General features: G+C 33.8%; 1 long non-coding RNA gene across 1 annotated transcript; it reads right to left on the reverse strand.

Annotated features, from left to right (window-relative positions):
• Window positions 1–3,047: 3,047 nt before the first annotated feature.
• On the reverse strand, window positions 3,048–4,859 carry LOC107866113. The gene is made up of 2 exons (XR_007053695.1): window positions 4,470–4,859; window positions 3,048–3,391 (listed from the first exon to the last, which is right to left on the reverse strand). It is a non-coding gene; the product is annotated as an uncharacterized LOC107866113 (long non-coding RNA).
• Window positions 4,860–7,854: the final 2,995 nt, after the last annotated feature.

The following is a 7,854-nucleotide window of genomic DNA, read 5'->3' on the forward strand; positions in this document are numbered from 1 at the left end:
TAAAAAATAATAAGCTCATTTTATTCCTCATCCAGGTCCATCTCACCATAATGCCCAAACTCATGCCACGTGTCAAGTGACGTGATATCCTAGTCAAATTCAAGACCAACTAGACGATGCCACATGTACAAATGATGTGAAAATCTTATTCAAATTTAATAACCAGTCAAAAAGTCGTCAAGTGTCAATGTGACATACTTCGGTCAACCACAGCAACCAGGCCTACTCCCTACAACTATAAATAAGGGATAACATAATATTCTAAAGGAAAAACAAGTGCTTTGACAAACATTGACAACATCGGCATTAACTATCAAGTTATTTCAAGGAGCAATCATCGGAGATCTTCCCAGAGATTATTCCAAAGCGACAACACATTTTCCAAAATTTTCGGTGATTGAAATACATCTCCAGGAGTCCAAATCATTCAATGATTCGAGAAGCACGCTACTGAAGGTCCTTGGATCATTTCTAAGTTTAGCAGAGAAGAATCAAGAGAGTTACGAAATTATACTCACAAGATTCATTTAACTAAAATTATTTTTTTGATTTATTTTATTTTTACTTGCAGTCAATTTTCAGCACGATGAAAATTTATTGCGAACAAAGGACAATTTAAACACGATAAATTGAGAATAATTCAATGATTCAAACAAATAGACCACTTTGATGAAAACAAATTACTAATCATAACTCTCAATTCATGTATGCTATTATTTCACATGTACAAAGTTCTAAAAAAATTCAACAACTCTAAAAAAATAGACTACTTTGGTGAAAATCATTTATTAATCATAAATTATTTAAAATAACATAATACATATGTGGAGTAAAATAACACCCATGTGATTAAACCCTTTCACAGTTCCATACTATGAATATAAACAAAAAGTAATACGTCAGTTACGTTGGACATGGACCAGAACTATAGTTAATATGAACAATTTCATTACAAATAATATACCCAACAAATTTATGCTAAATCAGTCCATGTGTTAAGAGAATAATAACTGGTTCATAAAAGGAATTGTTGATTTAAGCCACTTAAGGCTTCTTCCGCCAACATCAAAATTAAGAGAATGAAAAAAGTAATATGTTTATCAATCTCCTACACCGCTATCAATTAGCCATTAAAGTGATTCCTAAAATTATTCCTATGCTATTTATCGTATTTATTTCATTTTTTAATTGTAAACAGGTGTAATTCATGAAACAAAAAAATAGCATCGAACAAGTTTGTATTTGTCCGCAGCCATCTCAAGAAAATGATTGGCTGTTATGCTAAGCTTTTCCATTTAAAACCCCAAATTAATTCGTTGATCTTAATCCCTAACTATAGTGGCTCTGATACTGACTGTAAGATAATTAATTTACAGCTATAACATTGATTAAGACACAAACATATATAGCATTGAGATATAACAAAAAATGTGTACCATTCATCTTCATTGGTTAGTTGCGACAAATATCGATGGTTAAACCTAAGAACAACTTTCAAAATCCTCTAGTTATAGCAATCAATGACGTGTCATCCTTTATGCACGTATTCAGAATGGAATACACCAGGGTTTATCTGATAGCTATAAAAAAGATTAGGAAAGGGGGAAAGAGGGAAAGGGGAAAGGGGAGGGGGAGGGTGAGGGAGAAGGGAGGGAGGAGTCTCTATTTATAAAGGAAAAAAGGACATGGGCTGATCCTTTTAAAAAATAATGGCCCGTGTTTGGGACATTGGACATTACATGGCCAATTGTACCAAGTAATTCCAATTAATGGCCATTTGGGCGAATTTCTTCTTTCAACCATTCCCTCCCATGGCCCTTCTCTACTTAGGCCATTCCGACCTCAATTTTCTTATTTTAGAGTGATTTTTTTTATCTAAGATTAGATCAAAATATTATAGATGATAAGATTGAACTGGTAAAAGAAAATAAGTCATCCTCCATTGAAGCTGCGTATACCTCTAAGTCAACTGTCACTGAGACTGAACAACCAACTATTGTCTCAAATGATCAATTTGTATCTGGAATCATTTCAAATGAATGAAGAAGTGGACCTAACTATCCAAATAAGTTCATCATTGGTGATCTAAGTGAAGGCATGAAAAAAGGTCTTCCAACAAAAGAAATATGAACATAGCCCTCATATCTTAACTTGAACCAAAGAAGGTCAATGAGGCTTCGGAAGATGACAGCTGGGTAAAGCTAATGAAAAAAGAGCTTGAGCAATTTGACAAGAAAAATGTGTGGACTCTTGTTCCAAAACTAGGGAATGCCTTTATTATTGGAACCAAATGGGTGTTCAGAAATAAAATAGGTGAATCAGGTAAAGTTGTGCGAAACAAAGCTCATCTTATTGCTCAAGGTTACTTACAAAAAGAGGGAGTCGATTATGATGAGACTTTCGCACCTATTTCAAGGTTAGAATACATTTGAATTTTACTTGATTACACTTCTTATAAACGCTTTAAATTATTTTAAATGGATGCGAAAAGTACTTTTCTAAACGGCTTCATTGATGAACAAGTTTTTGTGAAACAACTCCCAGGTTTTGAAAATCCAAAACTTTCATATCATAGTTTAAACTCTCAAAAGCTCTCTATGATTTAAAACAAGCTCCTCGATCTTGGTATGATAGATTGAGCAATTTTCTTGTTGATCATAATTTTTTAAGAGGAAAAATTGACACAACTCTCTCTTTCAAACGAACCTCCTCTGATAATTTGATCATTCACATTTATATTGACGATATTATCTTTGGAAGTTCTAATATTGTTTTATGCAAGGAATTTTTTGAGTTAATGCAAAGTGAATTTAAAATGAGCATGATAGGAGAATTAGCGTTCTTTCTGGGAATACAAATCCATCAGCCAACTAAAGGAACGTTCATCTCCCAAGGTAAGTACACTAAAGAAATTACTCAAAAATTTGGGATGAAAAATGTTAAACCTTTGTCACGACCCGATTTCTCAAGTCGTGATGGCGCCTACCTTATCCCCCCTAGTAGGCAAGACAAGCCATAGCCCGAAATAGATAATGGGCTAATAGACAGAAATCAGAAAAGATCGTGTATTATGATTGCAGTAGTAATAAAAAGTAACAAACAGAAAGTAACCATATCTCATATACTAAAACGAGGGAAGGAAAATTACCAAATACATAAAAGAATCCCTCCCAAGACCTGGTAAGGTCGGTATTAGAGCCACTACTAGTAGGTACCCAGAGTACTAGACAAAAATCTAAAATGTACACAATATACACAAGTAGTCTCGAGTGCAAAAGACTAACAAGAGTAGATAGAGGAGGATCAGCCTTGGACGACAACAAGCTCACCCTGCTCTGAATCAGTACTGAAAGGTAGGAATCAGATCAACCTCGACTGCTAGTACCCAGATCTGCATCAAGAAAAGATGCAGAAGTGTAGTATGAGTACCAAAGCAACGGGTACTCAGTAGGCATCATCGGCCGACCGAGCTCAATACAGAAATGGTATAACTATAATGCAAGGATGTAATCTAAGTCAACAGTAAAAAGGGACATAAAAGTAACTACCAAGCTATGCCAATGAGATAAAGGAATAAATGCAAGCGATCAGAAAATAAATAATACAATAATAACAGACAAATCAAACATAATCTGACTGGCCTTCCATAAGCCCGATAGGCACACAACATAACCTAACTGGCCCCCCATAAGCCCGCTAGACATACTGAAGAAGACAATTAACCCAACCGTACCTCCATAAACCGGTGGGAACTAATGGGAAATAAACATAAATAATCCGTAATTGAACTGATCCTAAGAAATCGTGGCAGTCATCAAGATATACATCGAACTTGAACCGAAAGCAATGGGTAGTAACGAGAGGCCAGATACCAAACTCGAACCAGTAGTAATAGATAATAACAGGAGGACAAGTTCCAAATTTGAACCAGACATAGTGGGTAATAACGATATGCCACATGTATAGAACTCATAATCAGATGCCAGACTTGAACCGAAACTCAGAGGAACCACAACCATAATCAGATGCTGAACTCGAACCGAAACTCATAGTAATCACAACCATAATCAGATGCCGGACTCGAACTAAAACTCATAGTAACAATAATAATTAAATGCCGGACTAGAACCGGAACTCATAGTAACAATAATAACCAAATGCTGGAATCAAATCGAAACTCAGTAACAATAATAATAAAATGCCAACGTCTAAATAATCATCTGCCAATCTTAATTAAAAAGGAATGAATTCAAGATTTTGTAATTTAGTTTCACGTCCTAAAGTAATAGATGTTATATTATATTAAAAGATAATATTCCAATATTTACTTGAACGAGGTCCTAATCTGGATAAATAAGACAGTTTATATAAATCAAATAAATATGCATCTACAAGCACCTATCCAAAGCTAGTATAATAATTTACAATTTCAGTAAATAAGTTCAATCTAAAGGTAGGGTAAGCCTAACCTACCTGGATGTCAAAGCTTGTAATATCTTTCCATGAAAACTCCAAATAATATGACTAAACCCAAGTTTGAATACGTATATCTAGCAATCCAAAAATATTTACTTTGATTTAGTAGCCATGGGTGTCGGTGGAGTGACAGATTCTTGCAACAAACAAGTTACAAGTTCTGATTACACAACTTAAGGAAACAAGAATGGTGCTTTAACAAGAAATAAGGATGTTTTTGCTGCTATAGTGCTGACATGGTCTTGGTTTAGAGAGATAGAAAATGAACAGACAAGAGAGAGAATAATAGAAGAAACAAAGAAATTTTGAGTCTCTACATGAAGAAAAGATTAAAAATGGCAGTAGTGATAGTTGAAAAGTTTCTCTTTGCTTTTTTTTTTTTAGTTATATCTCTCTTTTGGTTAGATAAGACTAAAGATATATATATATATATGTATAGAAAGTTACAAAAATTGGTGGCCACAGGTGAAAGTTAAAGCATAGCCACAAATTAACTTTTAATCACTTCGTTATATATATTCAGATATTGCATAAGCTCATGATAAAATGATTATAATATTTTGAATATATCATAATTAATAGAAAATTGTTTCTAACAAAACCTCTATTATATAATAATAATATTTTAATATTTCTAAAATTACTATCTCCGCTTAAAATATTAATAAATCATAAAAGTCTATTATAAAGCGATATAAATATATCATCACTTACAGAATTTTACCTATATAGAAAATATTCTAGAAGGGTTCTAAATTATATTTCTACCAAGTGCCAAATTAAATTAAATAATCCACGATATATTTAGATAGTACTAAAATTCTATGAAAATATAAGAAATGACCGTAAGGGTCATTACAACCATTCAGTAGTCGTATGAGTTCTACATGTGTTCTTGAATTAAGCAATGATGGCAAAAATATTGACGAAACCAACTATCGAGGTATTATTGGTTCAATTTTATATCGTACAACTAGTCGACGTGACATTCTTTTTAGTGTATGCAAATGTGCCATGTTTCAGTCAGTACCTAAAAAAGCTCATCTGACTGATGTAAAATGTATTATTAGATTCCCTATTGGCACATGTTCCTACGGTTTGTGGTATCCTAAGCCTAGTGAAATTATTTTAAAAGGTTTATCAGATGCAGATTATGCAGGTAATAAAGTGGATAGAAAAAGCACCAGTGATACTTGTCAATTCATGAAAAAATCCCTCTTCTCATGGAATGACAAGAAATAAAATTGTATTTCTCTATCTACTACTGAATCTGAATATATTGCTATTGAGATGTGTTGTGCCTAATTTTTTTGAATGTCTCATCAACTCAGTGATTATGATTTTTTCTTTAAACCTGTGAAAATATTTTATGATAACTCTAGTGCTATCTGTTTGTCCAAAAATCTTGTGCATCATTCTAAAGAAAATGACATCAATGTTAAGCATCATCTTATTAGAGATCATATTTTAAAAGGTGATATTGAACTATCTTTTGTGAGTACTCATTTTCAATTAACTAACATTTTGACTAAACCTTTACTGGAAAAAGATTTTGTTTTCTTAGAAATCTCTTAACATTATTGCAAAACATTTTTGAAATATATTGTTTCATATCTGCTAAAGTACTTGTGTGCAAAAGTGTCTCCGCTTGCACTATGTTCTGTGTAAGGTAATTATGGTGCCCTTCCAGTTTCCAAGACAATTTTTCAATTGTCCTTTGCATCGGTTCGCTTGCCTTGCCTCTCTACATAATTGCGCTTCCTCATTATCTCCATCTTCATTTTCTCTCTCTAAAAAAATGGCTAAAGGCTCTAAGTCTTCCACTCCGAGCAACAAGAAAAGCTCCCGACTCAAAGGCAAACGAAAAATTTCCTCCTAGTTCCTTTTGACTCCGAATTCTCTGATTAAAATATCCCTTAAGCCTCATCTAATTTCCCGCGCTCCAGTAATCATTCTCTCAATCTGGATGACTCTAAGTGCTCTAAAAATAAAGTGAAATTCTACTTTGGCAGTTCTCTAAATACCAAAACTAATAATAGAGACTTTCGAATGAAACTCTCTTTCAGTTTATAAAGGGACTATCTCATGTTCATGATAGGATAGTTGATTTAGACGTTTTGGATTTCCTACATTGTCCTATAAAATCACTCTTTGAATTCCAATGCTATAAAAACATCTTTGTCTCCACTTCTATGCGTGCTTGTGAGCCTCCTATTCATCTGCTATATGCAAATTTACGTTTCATCATATCTGGCGAATTTGAAATCCTTGTCACGAGAAAATTAATATTTCTTGATTTTGCTATGCTTGATGCTATTTTGACATTAATTTCTCTATTTTTTCTACTTCTTCAAAAATCCCTTGGCCATCTGATTTTGATGTCTTTTTTGATGATGCTAAGTGTGCTATCACTTTGGATAATTGTGATTCTCTTTCGTCTACTGTTGGTCCTAAATATCTGTCTTTTGAAATTCATGTAATTGCTTACATAATGACCACCACCTTACTTTCTTGGGCTGGATATCTATCTAACCCGCCTCAGCGAGACACCTTACTCGCCTTTTGCATCGCTACCCAACACAAGATTAATCTTTCCTCATTCATCCTGAATTGCATGATTGAAGCTTCCCTTGATCCATTGAGTCTTTCTTACGAGATTATTATTACTTGAATTTTGGAAGCTTTTCTACTTCTCTAAGTGTTGTTCCTTCCATTTTTGCTATACATGTTACAATGCAACTATTTTTGCTAGTATGAGTTACATTTTGTTTGATGGTTTATGGGTTTGCAGGTCTGAAAGTTGTTCAGGTGGCACTCCTTCATCCCCTAATCCACATTCACCTCCACTACATCATTCTTCTGGCACTTTTTTTGTAGACGTTGAGCTGTATCTGTTGGAAATTGATTCCAAACTTGTTAACCTGAATAATCTCTTACTGGATACTCACTTTAAGCTTCATAAAATCAAGGATACAAGCAAAGAGACTAGAACTGATGTAGCTCGCCTTTGTTTCAAATTGGAAGAGGTTATCAAAGAAGCAACCAAGCTTGCATAAAATATTCAGGCCACCACTGCTACTCTTTCCACCATGACTGCTACCCAGTTTACCAATCTGAAAGACGTCACTTCTCAAACTCTGGATTACTTCTTTCAATCCATCCTCCTGCTACTAACTGATCAGTTTATGGACAATATTTTAGTTCTGTTTTTTTGCTTTGTTGGGTTGCATATGAGCCCAAGCTCACGAATACTTTACTTTTGTCTGCACCTCAATAGTTTCTTTTTATATTTTGATGGTATTCTTTGTGCTTTTCTTTCTTTTTGATTAATTTCAAAGGAGGAGAATAGTATCTATTCTAACCATGCAGGGAAAGTTC

Source organism: Capsicum annuum, chromosome 3, assembly GCF_002878395.1.
Source record: "Capsicum annuum cultivar UCD-10X-F1 chromosome 3, UCD10Xv1.1, whole genome shotgun sequence".
Taxonomy (NCBI): Eukaryota; Viridiplantae; Streptophyta; class Magnoliopsida; order Solanales; family Solanaceae; genus Capsicum; species Capsicum annuum.